Here is an 18,695-nt window from a genome sequence, read left to right as displayed (position 1 = left end):
GGGGGGATCGACGCCTGCGCAGTGAGTACACCGGAGTCCGGAGCAGGCGCTGCAGGAAGGAGCTGTTGGGCGGCTTCCGTCTGGCGAATGGGTTCCTGCCTTGACGACCGCTGACGGCTTGCGCGGAGGCGGAGGGAAACGCTCCAAATTTCCAGAAACCTACCACAGAATGTGCACCTGGCTTATCCTTTGGCGAATCCCTCAACCTCCCTTGCACGGTGCAGCGTGTAGTAACAGGAGCGTGGTCCCCTGGAGCTGTCCTCTCCGTGATCTCGTCGCAGCCAAGGTTGATCCGTAGCACCAGGATATCGGTATTTTCAGTCTACTGTGCCAGTGCAGTTCACGGTGTGAAGCCATTCCCTGGCTCAGCCCTTTTCCATTTCACTTCCGGAAGTGTGTCATCCACCTTCGCGTTTCCCCAGGGAAGTGATAACAGATCACAGCACTTCTCCCCACGTATCTCTGCAAACATTTATCGAGTACGCGTTAGGTGTTAGTTACCGGGACGTGATTTTTCAGGCAGGATCCCACATCCTGGAATTTACTGAACGGTGATGAAAACACGCATTAACAGTTGGTAAGTGTTCTTCTAAAAGAGGTTTGCACCTCTTTTAGAGTGCAGTGGTAGCAGGGAAGAGGAAGTAAATAACCAAAAATGGTTAGTTACAAAAAAGTGACATGTATTTATACATATGTATATGTGTCACTCTTTCTAGAATATAAACCATATATGGATGGAAAATTTTTCCTACCATATCTGAAAGGGCTAAAATAGTACCTGGTACATAAGAAGCACCCAATAACTATATTTTTTTAATGAATACAATAGAAAAATAAGCAAAAGGAATAAAATAGACAATTGACAAAAATGGAAACAGGAAAAGTCAATAAACATCAAAAGGACTCAACCTCCCTAATAATCAAGAAAATGCAAATTAACTATAATTTTACTGCCATCTTACAAAAGTAAAGAATGACAATACCAAGTGTTAGCAAGGATGGAGAGCACCAGGAGGACTCATATACTGCTGGTGGGAGTGAATTCATATAATCACTTTAGGGAATAATTTCACAAGAGTTACTTGAAGACATGCAAAACCTATAGCTGAGTTGTATGGGATGAAATATGTCCCCCAAATTCATATACTGAAGTCATAAACCCCACTATCTCAAAATTGACCTTATATAAAAATAGGACCATTAAAAATGTAATTAGTTAAAATGGGCTCATTAAAGTAAGCCCTTCTCTAATACTACTGATATCCTAATTAAAAGGAAATATTTGGACACAGAGAAATGTACACAGGGAGAATATAAAATGTAATGCAAAGATGAGGGCAGAGGTAGGGATGACGCTTCTACAAGACAAGGACCAACAAAGATTTCTAGAAAATCACTAGAAGTTAGGGGAGAGCCATGGAACAAATTCTCTGAGCCCTTAGAAGAAACCAAACACTGACTTGATCTCTGACTTCCAGCCTCCAGACAGAGGAGCTAATACTTTTAATGATGTTTAAATCACTGAGTGTGTGGTATTTTGTTACAGCAACCCTATAAACTAACACTGAGTAACATATCTTCCTCTCTTACATTTGGATAGCTGTCCCTAGAAAGATGAGCCATAGGGGTATAATTTTCCCAGCTCAGATTACTCAAGAATTAGGCTTCCCCATAACTTCCATCATAATTTCTAACTTCTAGTATTTCAATCATTCGCAGTTACAATTCAGGACAGAGGAAATATATATTAACATGTGTGCATATATGCATTTTAAAGATACAAGCAGGCATGTGTATGGTTGTATACACATAAAAAAATACAAACAACTGAACTGGAACAAACTGTCTGATGCATCAATTTGCTCCTGCCATGGTGACATTTATATCTGGACACACTAGATTAGATTCAGGAAACCATAGTGGGATTGAGAGAAAATGTCCTTATTTTTCAAACCAGATAGTGCTGAAATAATCACCAGAACTTGGATGAATGGAAGTTTATGAGGTCACAAACTTTATCCCCTGTACCTCCAGATTCTAAGAATTTTTGTCATTGTGGATGTGTTCTAGAATGTAGAATCATGTGATTATAAAAGATACATGTGTTTTCATTTGTTGTAACTTTAGGAGTTCAGGCTTCTGACGTACCATATTTTTAAAAGACACCACGGCTAGACAGATCTAGCTGATCCGGGCTAAGGTATACTGCATAGCTAACCATTTCTATGTAGTGGGGAAATGTGTAGGTTTTCTGAACCAGTCCATTTGCAGAAGTGTGAGGCTATGTATGGAGAGGGCTTAATAGCTTGATAGTCACCACCACCTATGGCTGGTGACAGTAGAATTGGCTATAAAGAGAAATCAACTTTGGCATCTGTGATATCGAAAAGGGATTTGGGAATATCTTAATGTAAATAGCAAGGACATCAAATGCATTATATTCTCTCAGCTGGGAGAGAGTTCCCAGAGGGTAAGTGTTAGAACTCTGCTAAGGAAGCAGACAGATGTTAGGAAGTTCTTCTGTAAACAAAATTAGCAAGGCCAGGTGACTTAGAGCTAAAATCTGGATCTCATGTTTTATACAATTTTCTGTGGAGGACCCCTAGCCTACCCAATAAGGGAGGTCTTGTTTCTCCAAAATTAAGTAACTGGAAGAATTAGGACCTCCTACACTGCTTCTTAATGATAGATACTCTTCTGCAAAGGGCTGAATCTTACCAAAGTCAGGAAGTTAGAGTGTTTCTCTAGAATCTAAGGCTCTGGAGCTATGTTTCCCAGCCAATTACTTGAGGGAGACATGAAACCAAAAGGCTGAAAAGGAAGAAAGCATCTCAATTTTCAGGGCATGAGAGGCTCGTTCCTAATAATCTAAAGGGGACAAGTACTATGTTGGCTGGTTTACTCTTAGTTTTCCTGGTCAGGGAACAAGGGTGAAAATAATGTCCCCTCAGGGAGTATTTTTCCCTCTCCCGAACTTGACAAGAAAGAAAATCATATTTTTTCAAATTAGTTCTTAGACCAAAATGTTAAAATTCAAATTGTTTAGACATTACCCATCTTTTTTGCCTCCATTCATATCAGGCATATTCAAAATATCTTAGTTCTTTACAGTCTTTTCTATCTGTGCTATGAATATTTCTAAAAAGGGACTACAACCAGATAATTTTTGGTATGTTTTCTATATGGTGGTTTTTAGAACCTCACTCTAAATTGGGCTATAACTTAGATAAAAGCCATTACCAACTTTTATCTTAGTGGTTATCAGTTTCCACTTATTTGAGTTATCTGGTGTGTGAAAATGGGGATATCCAACACTGTCACCCAGATGTGGAATAAGTTTAACATTGAGGTTAAACACAGGTATCTCTATTGAAAAATAGAACCTATAGAAGAATGGAGTAATAAAGATTTCTAGCCACTTCACCCTTGCCAATAGGGGGCATGTCTAGCACCACTTCTGTGTACCAAAAGCTACTGCTCTCCACTTAAAAGCAGAGAAGAAAAAAAAAGTGCTGAAAGTCAGGAATGTTTTTTAAGCAGTTGGAAACCATCTTATGAGATTAAAATAAATAAGCATTTATTAACATAAATGGTAATAATAATATACTAATAAAATAGTAATACAACAATAATTATTTTTTAAAAATACCATAACAGAATTTAGAAATAAGATCTGTCATTTTATGTCAATGAGAGTAGTTAAAAATAGTTACTACACTTATATCTTTTCACCAGTTTCAACTTTTTATTACACTTCATTTTATCTTATTTGAAAAGCTGAGTAAATATTTTAATTGTGGAAACTTTTTAAAAATACTTGATTTATTCATGAGAGACACAGAGAGAGAGGCAGAGGGAGAAGCTGGCTCCCTGCGGGGACCCAGATGCGGGACTCGATCCCAGGACCCTACGATCATGACCGGAACCAAAGGTAGACGCTCTACCACTGAGCCACCCAGATGCCCTAATTGTGGAAACTTTTAATCCAAATTTCATGGTCCATCTAGATTTAATTCCCAAGAGCTCCATTATTTGCAATATATATAATATTATGCAGTTTATAATATATAACATAAAATGTAGTAAAAAATAGTCTCAGGGGTCTTCTTATACATTCAGGCAACTTGCCTCTCTCCATTACAAAGTAATCCTGTAATGTTAGAGGTATTATAAAATATCCCAAACTGCCTTTTTTTTTCAGTAGAAAGCCAGTTAAGATGACTTCATAAGTCATGCAGTCAGTTCTCCAGGAGGTGGTGATAAAGAGACCGATTTTGTAAATGGCAGTCTTGGCGATCTTCTATACCATTGAGGGGATGAAGAATCTGTTTTTTTTGTTTTTTGTTTTTTTTTTAAGATTTTTCTGGCAATTTCACTTGGTAAAAAAACATAATAAGCAGTCCAACATAAAGGAATTTGGTCTAAAATATCTCAGATCCCTGAGTGGCTCGGCGGTTTGGTGCCTGCCTTCGGCTCAGAGCGTGATCCAGGATTGAATCTCATGTCAGGCTCCCTGCATGGAGCCTGCTTTTCTCTCTCTGCCTGTGTCTCTGCCTCTCTCTCTCTCTCTCTCTGTATCTCTCATGAATAAATAAAATATTTTAAAAATATATCTCAGATATATATCAACATTAAGAAAAAGAAAATCTGGTCTAGGAGTGGCTAGGACCCAAAAAGAGCCAATATGCCACTTACAAAGTCACGGCTAAGAACAGTGACTAGCGGATAAGCAGAACTTGATTATATGCCCTCATATGACATTAGAACACTATTGCATGCATTTTTAATAGTTGGAGAATGAATGAGGCTGACAAGGGGCAGTAAAAGAAAAGAAGGAGGGGGATAGCCAAAATGTTGCTATCAGTGCCTGGAGGAGGGAGGGGTAGCAGGGTAAAGAAGCAGGCTTTCCCTGCTACCTGCTAAGAAGAATGGTAGATACTGGTCCTAGAAATCCAGCTGACCAAGACGGAGAACAGCACACCCACAGTAACTCAGGGCCAGTAAACAAGGTGTAAAAGGGAAGCTAAACAGAATTAACGTAATAATCCTAAAAGCACAGCTGTAGCTCCTTTGCAGCGTGTCCCTTGCAGAACCAGTATCTGCTCAGACCATAATCTGTCAAGGTGGATGGGAGCAAGCCTCGGACTAGATGTAAGCAGGTATATGTGCTGGAGTGAAGACATAGGGAGTCAATTTCTTACTGTATTCAGCTTTCCTTGCTCATGTTAGAATATCCCAGAAATAAAGGCCAATCAAGGGATCCCTGGGTGGCGCAGCGGTTTGGCGCCTGCCTTTGGCCCAGGGCGCGATCCTGGAGACCCGGGATCGAATCCCACATCAGGCTCCCAGTGCATGGAGCCTGCTTTCTCCCTCTGCCTGTGTCTCTGCCTCTCTCTCTCTCTGTGACTATCATAAATAAATAAATTAAAAATAAAAATCTTTTAAAATATATAAAATAAAATAAACCTATTTTTTAAAGTTTACTTTCCCCTTTAATCCTAAATGGCCTGAGGCTGTACTATTTAATGTCTATTATTTTAGTAATCTGTATTTACTCTAGCAGTTCATTCTTACAGCAAAGCAGTTAATTTCTTAACCCACTCTACTTTGTTCAAAAGAATTTGTATCTAGGGACGCCTGGGTGGCTCAGTGGGTTCCAGTCCCACATCGGGCTCCCTGAAGGGAGCCTGCTTCTCCCTCTGCCTATGTCTCTGCTTCTCTCTGTGTGTCTCTCATAAATAAATAATAAATAAAATCTTGAAAAAAAAAGAATTTGTATCTAATATCTTCTCTTGAAGAATGGAGTCATGTTTATCCAGTAATAGGCAGTTCATATCAGTTTAAGTACTTCCGGTCTCATTTTCCTTCACACCATTCTTTATTTTTTTTCTATTTCAGTCTTGTATACTTTACTGGATTCACATCCTACTCCATTAACCTCTAACTCCCTTGGCTCTACAACACAAATGGGAGAAAGACATAGAGAGAAAGGTAAAAATCACCATGAATGTGTGAAATTGATCCTTTTCCTTAATCAAGTTAGGCTCATTTACATATAATGGTATAACAGATGTATTTGCTCTGATTTTTGTAGTTTTTAAAAATACTTTTTCCTACACATCTTTTATCTTTTATGTAATTCTTCACAGGTTTGAAAAACATATATTTTTTATTCATTAGTTAACTTTATATTTATAATATTGCATAATTCTCTTGGTTTCCATTTTTTTTTAAACAGTTGCTGTTAGTTCCCTACTAGGAAAAAAATTAATGAAGTAGTCATGCTCCTCCTTCGACCCCACCCATCCCCCTGCCTCTCTGCATTTTTTCTATCCCTCAATCTTAGTAAAAAATATTGCTTTTCTCAGTGTTCACCTTGATAGTTTAAATATTTTTATACTTCCATGATTTGGTAGGTCAGATTTACTTTTTATCATTTTTTTCCTAGCCACACCAACTGAGGCAATCAATACTGCACTTACCTTCCTATCCCAAATTTATGTTAGCTGTATCATTTCCATGTTGTGAGGCTAGGTAATGTCAACATTCTGTTCTGTAACTCTTATTCCTACATTGCTTTTGTTACTAGTTCTATAGTAAATTTTTTTTCAATATTCTCTGCTAATCCATATGTCTTAGCTACCCCAGTCATTTATTGTTTGGCTGAATTAATCCTCTACCAGTTTCTTTAAGAAGGTCTCATGCAAACAATATACAGTATTTTTTAGTCTTACAAGTGGATCCTTGAATGACAGCATGACCGGATATAAAATTATTGGCTCATGGTTTCTTCCCTTGAGGATCTTTAGGTGCTGCTCTGGAGAAATATTATGTCAGATTGCTGTTCCCTTTATAAATGATTTTATCTTTTTTTTTTTTAACCCTGGCAAAATAAGTTTTATTTATCTTTAAAATCCAATGGCATTAGTAGATTACATCTCTGTATTAAATTTTTAGGTCATTTTCCCCCAGACGCACAGTGCATCCTGTACCTACTTAGACTTAAATCTTTTATTTCAGGAAGTTCTTATTATTTATGTCTTTCAATTCTTGTTTGCTTCTCTCTTTTTTTTTTAAACTTCCTTCCTTAGGGTCTCCAACTATGCATTTGTTGAACCTTGACTGTCTTAAACATAAAAATATATAGATATGTACTCTACTATCCTTTCTAATGCTTTTAAATTTGTCATTCTATTTTGTTTTCTCTTCTCACTTTTTTCCCCTATATTTCATACTGTGTTGTCTTCGGGGTCTATACCCCTAGAGAAGTCTTCCAAATTTGATTTTAAAAAGCTTGTGGTTTTTTTTTTTTTCTTTCTGAATTTGGCCAGATTTTTGTTCACTTTCTGCTTTTCTATTTCCACCTGTTCACTTAGTTCTCACATTTCTACTTTGTGGTCTTTTCATTGATGAAATTGTGTCATTGTTATTCCACTTAATGATAAAAGAGATGACCATAATTTTCATCTACTCAATGGCAACACTTTCCATATGAGTGTAATTTATCTGTTGCAAAGTTCTGCTACTCTCCTCCTTATCTTTCTTTGTATTTACATTTGTCCTATAAGACATCCATATTTATTAATCATTTTAAAATAAGTTGGATTTTCCTGGGCCAAGTATGTTCAGAAAAGAACAGGGACTTCTTCCTGCAGCTATCACTCATCCATGTGTTTCTTGGTGTAGCTGCCTCTTTCTGGTTCTCTGAACCAAACCAGATACAAGAGGGTTGGTGTCACTACCTTCCTCTCTTTAGTTGCTGCTGTAACTTTTACTGCAGAACTCACTCTGAACATAAGTGCTTCACCTTTAGGAAGTGTATATGTGCTGGTGTTTTTAAGATCTGCTGTCACCTGCCTTCTCACTGTTCTTTACTTCTTTTTACATCCTCCTGCAAAGATTTCTTTCTAATCTTTATGCTTGTAGCAGCCCTTACTTTTTGTGAAGTCTACTGATTATTTTAGTCTGATTTTGCTGAGAATGACATTTACATTTGTTTTGTTGTCATTCTCCGTGTTGCTTTTGCATCAATTTCCAGAAAAAAAAAAATAGAAAAATACAAACTTATTATCTGTGTTCAAACCAGAAAACTTATTATGATCTATTTTGATTGGAAAACTGTTCCTCTATTAATATCAGGTAAGATTATGATTGTAGTTGTAAAAATAGCTATGCATAACTCACTCATACTTAATTTAATTAAGACCTTAATTTAACAATTAAGGTATCTGGGTTTTTTTTTTAATATTATTGGCTTTTAAACCAGGTTTTTACCTCACAAACCTATGTGACTAATATTTTGAACTTCAATGTATGGCTTTAGTATGTCCTTGATAAATTCCATTGTTGGATTTTCCCCATTTTTCTAGCATGTTAAGATAATTTTGTATTTTGACAAAAACATGAGCACTTGTGTTCTATTATTTCCAGGGATGTGTTTCACTATTACTTTGATACTAATACTGCCACCCTGCTAGTACCAAGCACTATGTTTTACATTAAATAGTTCTATAAATGATCTGGTTTCCTTTAACAGCTTTTAGAAAGATTAAGGCCAATTTTTGGTTCATTTAAGACAGGTGAACCCATCATAATGATATGCACTTTTATTTTAGCTCCAGTTTTTTACTCAGATCCATTTTAATTCATGAAATTTTGTCATACTTTATTTATTGTGATAAGTCAACTCAAATTCTTTCTGCAATAATTCTTTCCTTCCCAGGTTTTGCAAACCCCCAAATTTGGTGGGTTTTAGTTATAGTTATATAACTTAAAGGGCTAATCAATTTACAATTGCACCCAAAAGCATAAGATACCTAGGAATAAACCTAACCAAAGAAGTAAAGGATCTATACCCTAAAAACTACAGAACACTTCTGAAAGAAATTGAGGAAGACACAAAGAGATGGAAAAATATTTCATGCTCATGGACTGGAAGAATTAATATTTTGAAAATGTCAATGGTACCCAGGGCAATTTACACATTTAATGCAATCCCTATCAAAATACCATGGACTTTCTTCAGAGAGTTGGAACAAATCATCTTAAGATTTGTGTAGAATCAGGGATCCCTGGGTGGCGCAGCGGTTTAGCGCCTGCCTTTGGCCCAGGGCACAATCCTGGAGACCCGGGATCAAATCCCACGTCAGGCTCCCGGTGCATGGAGCCTGCTTCTCCCTCTGCCTGTGTCTCTGCCTCTCTCTCTCTCTCTCTCTCTCTCTCTCTCTGTGACTATCATAAATAAATAAAAAAAAATTACAAAAAGATTTATGTGGAATCAGAAAAGACCCCGAATAGCCGGAGGAATATTAAAAAAGAAAACCATAGCTGGGGGCATCACAATGCCAGATTTCAGGTTGTACTACAAAGCTGTGGTCATCAAGACAGTGTGGTACTGGCACAAAAACAGACACATAGATCAATGGAACAGAATAGAGAATCCAGAAATGACCCCTCAACTCTATGGTCAACTAATATTCGACAAAGCAGGAAAGACTATCCACTGGAAAAAAGACAGTCTCTTCAAGAAATGGTGCTGGGAAAATTGGACAGCCACATGCAGAAGAATGAAACTAGACCATTCTCTTACACCATACACAAAGATAAACTCAAAATGGATGAAAGATCTAAATGTGAGACAAGATTCCATCAAAATCCTAGAGAAGAACACAGGCAACACCCTTTCTGAACTGGGCCACAGCAACTTCTTGCAAGATACATCCATGAAGGCAAGAGAAACAAAAGCAAAAATGAATATTTGGGACTTCATCGAGATAAGAAGCTTCTGCACAGCAAAAGCAACAGTCAACAAAACTAAAAGACAACCTACAGAATGGGAGAAGATATTTGCAAATGACATATCAGATAACGGGCTAGTATCCACGATCTATAAAGAACTTATCTAACTCAACACCCAAGAAACAAACAATTCAATCATGAAATAGGCAAAAGACATGAACAGAAATTTCACAGAGGAAGACATAGACATGGCCAACATGCACATGAGTAAATGCTACACATCACTTGCCATCAGGGAAATACAAATCAAAACCACAATGAGATACCACCTCACACAAGGGAGAATGGTGAAAATTAACAGGACAGGAAACAACAAATGTTGTTTGTGGAGAGGATGTGGAGAAAGGGGAACCCTCTTGCACTGTTGGTGGAATGTGAACTGGTGCAGCCACTCTGGAAAACTGTGTGGAGGTTCCTCAAAGAGTTAAAAATAGACCTGCCCTATGACCCAGCAATTGCACTGCTGGGGATTTATCCCAAAGATACTGATGCAGTGAAACGCCAGGATACCTGCACCCCGATGTTTATAGCAGCAATGTCCACAATAGCCAAACTGTGGAAGGAGCCTCGGTGTCCATCGAAAGATGAATGGATAAAGAAGATGTGGTCTATGTATACAATGGAATATTATTCAGCCATTAGAGATGACAAATACCCACCATTTGCTTCAACGTGGATGGAACTGGAAGGTATTATGCTGAGTGAAATAAGTCAATCGAAGAAGGACAAACATTATATGGTGTCATTCATTTGGGGAATATTAAAAATAGTGAAAGGGAATAAAGGGGAAAGGAGAGAAAATGAGTGAAAATAGCAGTGGGGATGACTGAATATGAGAGATTCCTAACTCTGAGAAATGAACAAGGGGTAGTGGAAAGGGAGGTGGGTGGGGGGTTGGGGTGACTGGGTTACAGGCACTGAGGCGGGCACTTGACATATGCTGGGTGATATGCTATATGGGTGATATGCTATATGTTGGCAAATGGAACTCCAATAAAAAAAATAGACCAGGAATAAAACAGAATTTGATGGATTTAAAGTGGGGGAAAAAAAGGCTAATAAAGACATGGAACTTCTTGAACACAGTCAAATCATTTCAGCATTTTATTAAGATTTTCCTTGGGTATGGTTATTTAGTCTTGACCCACTTAACCTTTTCTTCATGCATGTTTCTTTATTTTATCCCTGGGGTTCCTAAGTGAGTTTCTGTCAAAGGCCTTGTAGAAATTTTATGACCTTTACCAACTAGTGTTCCTTGTGGAAAAAAATGCCAAGCATAGTACCTTACACATAGAAATTACTTTTACAATGTTGAATAAATGAAAGGGTACATGAATGGTAAAATAAAGTTCCAATGATAGAAGTTATTCACAATCCATACTGGATTATCTATCTCTGTCCTAACTGCTCATAAATTACCTGCTTATATTTTACATCAGTTAAAAAAAAATCACAACATTTAGCCATTCAAAGCCTCCTGATACCTTTTTCATTCTGTCTTGCTCCAATTTTTTTGATAATCTTTAAAAAGATTTTATTTATTTATTTATTTATTTATTTATTTATTTATTTATTTATTTATTTATGAGAGAGAGAGAGAGAGAGAGCAGGGGGAGCAGCAGAGAGAGAGGGAGAAGCAAATTCCCCACTGAGCAGGGAACCTGATATGGGCTCAATCCCAGGACCCTGAGATCATGATCTGAGCCAAAGACAGATCTTAACTACATGTGCCACCCAGGCACCCCTGTCTTGCTCCAACTTTATCAGCAATATTTCTGTAATCAGAACTGGATGTTTTTCAGTGTCCAGCAAATAACCTGCCTTGACCTAGATACATGTTATTTTAATAGTCTGAGGCTTTAATTTTCCTAACATTGTTATACTAATCTTTATATTTATCTGCCTTATAGGGACCTTGACCATCTGTTGTATATGCCCTTTTATTTATTTTTTTAATAATAAATTTATTTTTATTGGTGTTCAATGTGCCAACATACAGAACAACACCCAGTGCTCATCCCATCAAGTGCCCACCTCAGTGCCCGCCACCCAGTCATCCCCACCCCCCGACCTCCTCCCCTTCCACCACCCCTAATTCGTTTCCCAGAGTTAGGAGTCTTGCATGTTCTGTCTCCCTTTCTGATATTTCCTACCCATTTCTTCTCCCTTCCCCTCTATTCCCTTTCACTATTATTTATATTCCCCAAATGAACGAGACCGTATAATGTTTGTCCTTCTCCAATTGACTTATTTCACTCAGCATAATACCCTCCAGTTCCATCCATGTCGAAGCAAATGGTGGGTATTTGTCATTTCTAATGGCTGAGGAATATTCCATTGTATACATAGACCACATCTTCTTTATCCATTCATCTTTCGATGGACACCGAGGCTCCTTCCACAGTGTGGCTATTGTGGACATTGCTGCTATAAACATCGGGGTGCAGGGTTTCATTGCATCTGTATCTTTGGGGTAAATCCCCAGCAGTGCAATTGCTGGGTCATAGGGCAGATCTATTTTCAACTCTTTGAGGAACCTCCACACAGTTTTCTAGAGTGGCTGCACCAGTTCACATTCCCACCAACAGTGTAAGAGGGTGTATATGCCCTTTTAATATTAGAGCTTATGAGAGAGATTGCTATGAAGTACAGAAATTTCATTCAATGCCTCACCCTTTCCTTTATCAATGATACTCATGTGTGCTTGGTTAGAATTTTCCATCCTATAGTCCACCCTCCCTCTTGTAGATCTTCAGGCAACTGAACCATTGCCATCAGTAAACTTTGTGAAGTCTTATTTCTCCTATTTCCTATCTGACATATCCCGTTTTGTCTTTCTTAATACAAATCTATGATAACACAGTTTAAATACAAGATACTTTATATGCAAAGGTAAGAAAAAAGAAACCGTATTAATAGCGTTATCCAATATATAAAAATGCGGGTCATGTTCACACACACACACATACACTCACACTGCTGGGAGGTATCTTAGCATATAGTCATATAATTTACCAATTATATTTGAATACATTGATTCCATTGTAATATGTTTTCCTTAATAATTGCAAACCTTAATTGGGAAAAAAATCTTAGATAAAAATATCTTGTTAGAATTATAGAAGAAGAATCCTAAATTTATTTTTCAAATGACTATTGTTAAATTTCTACATTGCTATAGACTCACTGCAGAGGTTATAATAGTTCTGTTTGTTTCCCAAAGTCTTTTTTTTAATTCCCAATTCACTTCTATGCAAAATACATTCTCTAGAAATACTCTCAGAAATATTCTGAATGACTTTTCTGTTTCTTTCTTTGACTTAATTTTTGCTTATCTTTAGCCTGAGGTTCTAATAGACAATCATAGCCAAAGTGAAAGTTAAAAATTAACTCTGAACTAGTTTGCAATCTGCCTGTTACCAAGAGATTTGCAAAGTTATAACTTGCTCAGCTCCTGGGAGCGGAGTTAATTATGGCAAATCACACTAATTAAATTATTCACTAGGTCTTTATTAAAATCAAATCTATTATGTTATGCAATACATTGTGGATTTGCCTTCAGACTCCCAGCTTGTTATTCCCTGTGTTATGAAATGCCTATTTAGACATTTAGTTTAAGTAAGAACATGAAACCTATGGTGAAGCTGCAGGTTTCTCTTGCTCTTGTTTAGGTCCCCAGGCCTTTCATTCAATTCCCATTTACTGCACTCCTGCTTTGTGCAAATCCCATGCATTACATCCTGTGTCCTCAGATTAACCTGTTTACAGATTAAAACCCAATGTAAGAAATGCACATATAGTACAAGGCAAACAAATATATAATCGGAAAGTAAAGAAGAAAAGGAGATGAATTATGATTGGGAAAATTTCGTAGAGGTGGAGAAGGAAGAGTGAATCTGAGTCTTTTTTTTTAAGATTTTATTTATTAAAAAAAATATTTTATTTATTTATTCATGGAAGACACACAGAGAGAGACAGAGACATAGGCAGAGGGAGAAGAAGCAGGCTTCCTGCAAGGAACCTGATGCGGGACTTGACCCTAGGACCCCAAGATGATGACCTGAGCTAAAGGCAGATGCTCAACCACTGAGCCACCCAGGTGCTGGGTCTTAAAGGAGCAAGACTTCTGTACGCAGAGATGGGGAGTGGCAACAAAAGGCATTTGAAATGGGTTACAGGGTGAATAAGATACAGGAAAGAATGTGCAAAGTCTGTTCAGAGAGCATACAAGTTAAGCAAAGGTAGCAGGTGAAGGCTTGAGGTATATGGTAACCCTAGGTTCTCTAATGCAATGCTTGATGTCGTTTTGGTTTAGCTACTTGTTGAGTTGCTTGAATCATTGAGCAGAGCAGACATTCAATCACACTTGCCAGACACTGGAGCAGCTCTGAGCTTGCCTCTGCTCTGGGCCACTTGAGTGGAGCTCCTCTGTAGTGAGAAGACACTACACTACCTCTCTCATTCCAGCATGGGGATGGAGACGGTAATTGACACAGAAGCACCTGTGTGTGCATGTGCACACACACACTCACGCTGCTGGGAGGTATCTTAGCATATGATCAAGTCTGTCAGCTGTGCCCCCTCACTGGTTCTGGGAACTTGGGCAATTTACTTAACCTTTCCTAAGGCTTACTTCCTCCTTGAGAAAGGACCATGATAATGTAACACTTACTTTGCAGGAGTGTTGTGAGGATTAAATGTGAGTTAATGCACAGATGACAGGATTGCATTAGACATCACCTTTGTGCAATTTAGAAAATCTCAACTCTCTCTCCAGGCAGGCACAGCCCTTCGCCAGGCCACTCATATCAATGACTGGAGATGAAGATGATTTCATTCCCTTGGTGCCTTCACCCAAGGCATCCCTATGCAGGGCACAACCTATACAACTGTACACAGAAACCCTGGGGAAAGGACTTAGCCTAATACTTTGTTATAACAAGACCTCAAAAAAACATTGGCCATCATTATAATTACTAGGCAGCAAACCACTGCAAAACACAGTGTTGAGGCTCAGTCGGAGGCTATCTGGTTAAGCCGGTTATGAAAAGAGACTGCTGTATCCACAATGCATCCCTAAGTCTTAGAATAAGTGTTCAAAATGCAGAATGGAAAAGCATACCAATGGGCATCCATTCCTGTGTGTCTCCTACCATTAGGTGGTGCTGTCCCTCAACGCAGCCACAGCTTCAGAGTGTTTTGGTTCAACTGATCTCTGTTTAGAAATGGCCTTTATTTACCAATAACACAGTCGATAGCCAGGTGGTAATTGTCTCCCACAGGCTTCCTTCAGCTCTTTGTGGAGGAGGAGATGTTATTTCTCTCTCAGCGCATCCGTGTTCCACAATATACTTAAACACTGCTCTAAGAAAAGGACTCTCCCTAGATGGTAGAAAGCTGCAGTAGGGCTGTGGGCCACTATGAAGAAAGCCCATGAACTTCCTGACTCTTTGAATTCAAAACCAGAATATCATCAATAATTAAGTGACCATGTAACCGCCTCACTTTACTGTTTGACCACCCTTTGCATTGTTATAATAAGAGTGGAGGCAGGACAAGATCGTTCAACCACATGGTTATAGAAAGCTCTTCTCCAGACACCTAGGCTCCAAACTGAGGGAGGAGGATCCTGCCCCACTTAAGTCCTAAGGATGTATTTTCATTATTTCTAGCTTCCTCTTTTTTAATTTATCTCATTCAGAGGAATCTGTGAGCTTCACTATCCAAAAGATAGGTTTCAGAGAAGACCTGTAGTTGAACTCATGTACATCACGTTACGAGGATAACTTGCTACTTAAGAAATAATTTAATAAATTATTTTGTAAAATGAAATTTTTCTTTTATTATTGTTTAAGTGCCCTTGGGAACCACATGTTTGCATATTTTCCCCCTTTTTTTGTCACTCTTAAGTCTGACAGATTTTGAGGAAAAAATGTGAGATTTTGAGGATATTTTCAAAAGATTCTATACTATTTAAAGACAATCTAAATTAGCTTTGTAGGTAAAGCAAGCAGATTCATTAACAACCTGAAAAGAGCCTTCTGACTGCTCCAGTCACGCATTCTGGGCAACGCTGGGTGCAGACGTTGTGCTGTTCTTTTCCACATACATCTGTGGAATATAATCTACATCTCAATTTTAATGGTAAGATATCTGCAAAAAAAGATGAGGGAATAGAAATTATCAAATCAAATCAAGACATTTTCCTGTGGAAAACACTCCTACTGGTGCTTCTCACCTTCTGCAGTTGTTCTCAAACTCAGAACACTTGGACAAACTCATTCCACAGCATTTGAGGGTTATGGCTTTTTGGAAGGGAGGATGTGTGAGGGGGGGGAGGGGGGTTATATTGGAACACCCAAAGGGAGTGCATGTTGAATGTTCACCCTATGCGTATACCTTGGAGATTCTGGTGAATAATATCATATGCCCCAGTGAATGCCAGGGAGTAAGTCCTTTGTCAATTCCGCTGCCCCAGAAGAAAAAAATAAAATAAAGCCATAACTTGCCTAGTTCAGTATATAATGTTCCCCATATTCCACCTCCTGCTAAAAACTCAGGCTCATTAACTGCAGGCTCCTCAGTGCATTCTGTGACCTTCCTCCCACATATGCCATTTTCCCTCAGAGTTATGTGCATTTTCTCTGCCTGGGATGCCTGTCTGTTTTTAGATTACATATATAAAGTCTTTCTCATCCTTCTCACCTGAAGCCCTTATCTTCTCTGTGATACATTCTTTGTCCTCTCCTGGAAACCAAATATCACCTTCTTTTGGCCATCTCTTTATCTCCTCCAACTGAGAGTAAGAACTGCCTTGCTAGAGATTACTGTTGTACCTGACACATAGCTACTAAATCCTACCTACAGAATAAATGAATGTGGTACTATTCAAGGGGAAACACATCACATTTAGGTTACTCAGAAATTGGAATGTAGGATGATGAAATAAACCAGTGTAAATCTCATTTAAGGGTTAACCTATTGGCCTTTTTAAAAAAGATTTATTCATTTATTTACTTAATTTGAAAAAGAAGAGGGGAGGGACAGAGGGAGAAGGAGAATCTTAAGTAGATTCAGTGCTGAGCACGGAGCTGGACTCACAACCCTGAGATCATGATCTGATCTGAAACCAGGAGTCAGACACTTCACTCACTGAGCCACCCAGGCACCCTGCCCCCCATTAGCCTGTTTCAAAATCTAAGTCAGATAGAAGGCAAAGGAATGGCCAGCACTGCACACAGAAGTATTTTAGCCCAATCAGAAACTTTAAAAGTAAGGACTGTTCAAGCTATAGAACATGAAATGGTTATTTCATATTTAAGAATTATAAATCCTTAAAATTGAAAGAGAAATAGCTCATCTAATTCGAGGTCTCATTTTATTATTCTAGCCGGGAAAGGGAAGATCCAGAAAGGTGAAAGATGGGCCCATTTCCAAGTGTCCTGACCAGTTCAGATCTCAGGAGCTATCATGGAAAGAGCTCTGAGAAGAAGCTGGAAGTGAGGGCCATGAAGTGTAGCAAAACTCCAAACAGTTCCAAAAGTCCTCACCAGCAGTGCTTATCACACCCAGTCCTGCCTTCTACCTCACCCACTTGCTCATTCTGTGTTGGGTGATTTTCTAAGGGATTAGTAGAATTGTAAATTCTACTTACATGTCTGTGATATGACATGGTTTCATGATAAAGCAATTGCTAGTATAATCTTTAAATGAACTGCTTTTTACAAATCTATGTGCCTTATTCATCAGAGGCTAACAAAATGAGCTGAGAGAGATTTTTCAGAGAGAAAAAGTATAAGAAAAGGAAGCAATATTTCCAGATCTAGGGGGCTACCCCTGAGCCCTACAATCTCCCAAACATAAGAACACTCTCTCTCTCTTCCCCATACCAAGAAGCAGGGCAGAGGGGGAGAGAGATGGTAAATCACAAAAGGAAGCCTGGATGGTTACTGAGATGATTTTGGAATAGAAAACAAACCTAAAGGTTGCTGAGTCCAATGGTCAGTTCCTAGTCCTCATCTTATTTGACCTAGCAGCAGAATTTGATACAGTCGGTCACTCCCTCATGCTGCAAATATTTTTCTTCTCTTGGCTTGCATTCTATCTTGAAGCTTCAGTTAACCTCAGGCCTCATCCCTTGAATGTATTTATTTTTATATCTATGGGTATTCATTTGGTGAGCTCATCTAGCCTCATGGCTTTAAATATCACTAATTTATTTCTGCAGCTCAGCCTTTCCCTGCCCCCAAGCATGGATGCACATCCACCTGCCTATTTAACTCCTTTTGGACTTTAATAGTTATTTCAAACAGGTATTACATGATCCAAACTTAACTCCTATTCCTCCTCTTTAAACCTGTTCCTTCTGGAACATTTTCCATCATGGTCAATGGTAATTCTATCCTTCCGGCTGCTTAGGCTCTATCCTGGTCTCTTACAAATCCAAAATCCAACTCAAGCCAGTACTCAAACAGATAAAAATCCCTGCATGTCAGAGGGTAATGTGTTTTATTCATTCCTATACCCTGAACAGTATGTCTGGAATGTAACACTGCTCCAAAAAAGACTTGGTGAATAAGGGAAGATATGATTTTGAGACTGAGTATATGTTTAAAAAATATTTTTTTTCTTTAAAATCAAGAGTTAGATATGTCAAAACACAAAGTTAATAATCAGGAAGGAAAGAGAGATTTTTGTATGACAATGAAATTGTTATTTTAAGTCACCTATAAATATGTGTTAGAATCACCTGCAGAGTTTTTCTATCCCGATGCTTAGGAATTACAGCAGAGTATCTGGGGGAGGCACCCAGCCATCAGGGTTTTCTAAAGCTCTTCAGGTAATTCCAATGGGAGCCAAGCCTGAGAACCACTGCTCTATGGGAATCATACTAATTT

At 38.3% G+C, this 18,695-nt stretch overlaps 1 protein-coding gene and 1 long non-coding RNA gene across 15 annotated transcripts in view; one reads left to right on the top strand and one right to left on the bottom strand.

Annotated features, from left to right (window-relative positions):
• The first annotated feature begins 19 nt into the window (after positions 1-19).
• The window catches only part of ASB15 (ankyrin repeat and SOCS box containing 15), a 64,007-nt gene continuing 45,331 nt past the window's right edge, over positions 20-18,695 (top strand). For 7 of the 13 annotated variants that reach the window (XM_038556661.1, XM_038556656.1, XM_038556650.1 and 4 more), the window contains exons 1-2: positions 21-577; positions 5,899-5,991. The gene's annotated coding sequence lies outside the window, so the exon portion shown is untranslated. Of the gene's footprint in view, positions 578-5,898; positions 5,992-18,695 lie in introns of all 13 variants that reach the window. The other 6 variants (XM_038556658.1, XM_038556652.1, XM_038556653.1 and 3 more) reach the window with 2 other exon arrangements.
• Positions 13,780-18,695, bottom strand: part of LOC102157206 — a 60,947-nt gene continuing 56,031 nt past the window's right edge. For both annotated transcript variants that reach the window (XR_005369341.1, XR_005369340.1), the window contains exon 7: positions 13,780-15,951. This is a non-coding gene — a long non-coding RNA (uncharacterized LOC102157206). The remainder of the gene's footprint in view (positions 15,952-18,695) is intronic.

The sequence above is a fragment of the Canis lupus genome, chromosome 14 (assembly GCF_011100685.1).
Source record: "Canis lupus familiaris isolate Mischka breed German Shepherd chromosome 14, alternate assembly UU_Cfam_GSD_1.0, whole genome shotgun sequence".
Lineage (NCBI taxonomy): Eukaryota > Metazoa > Chordata > Mammalia > Carnivora > Canidae > Canis > Canis lupus.
This window is presented reverse-complemented; position numbering and strand designations above follow the sequence as displayed.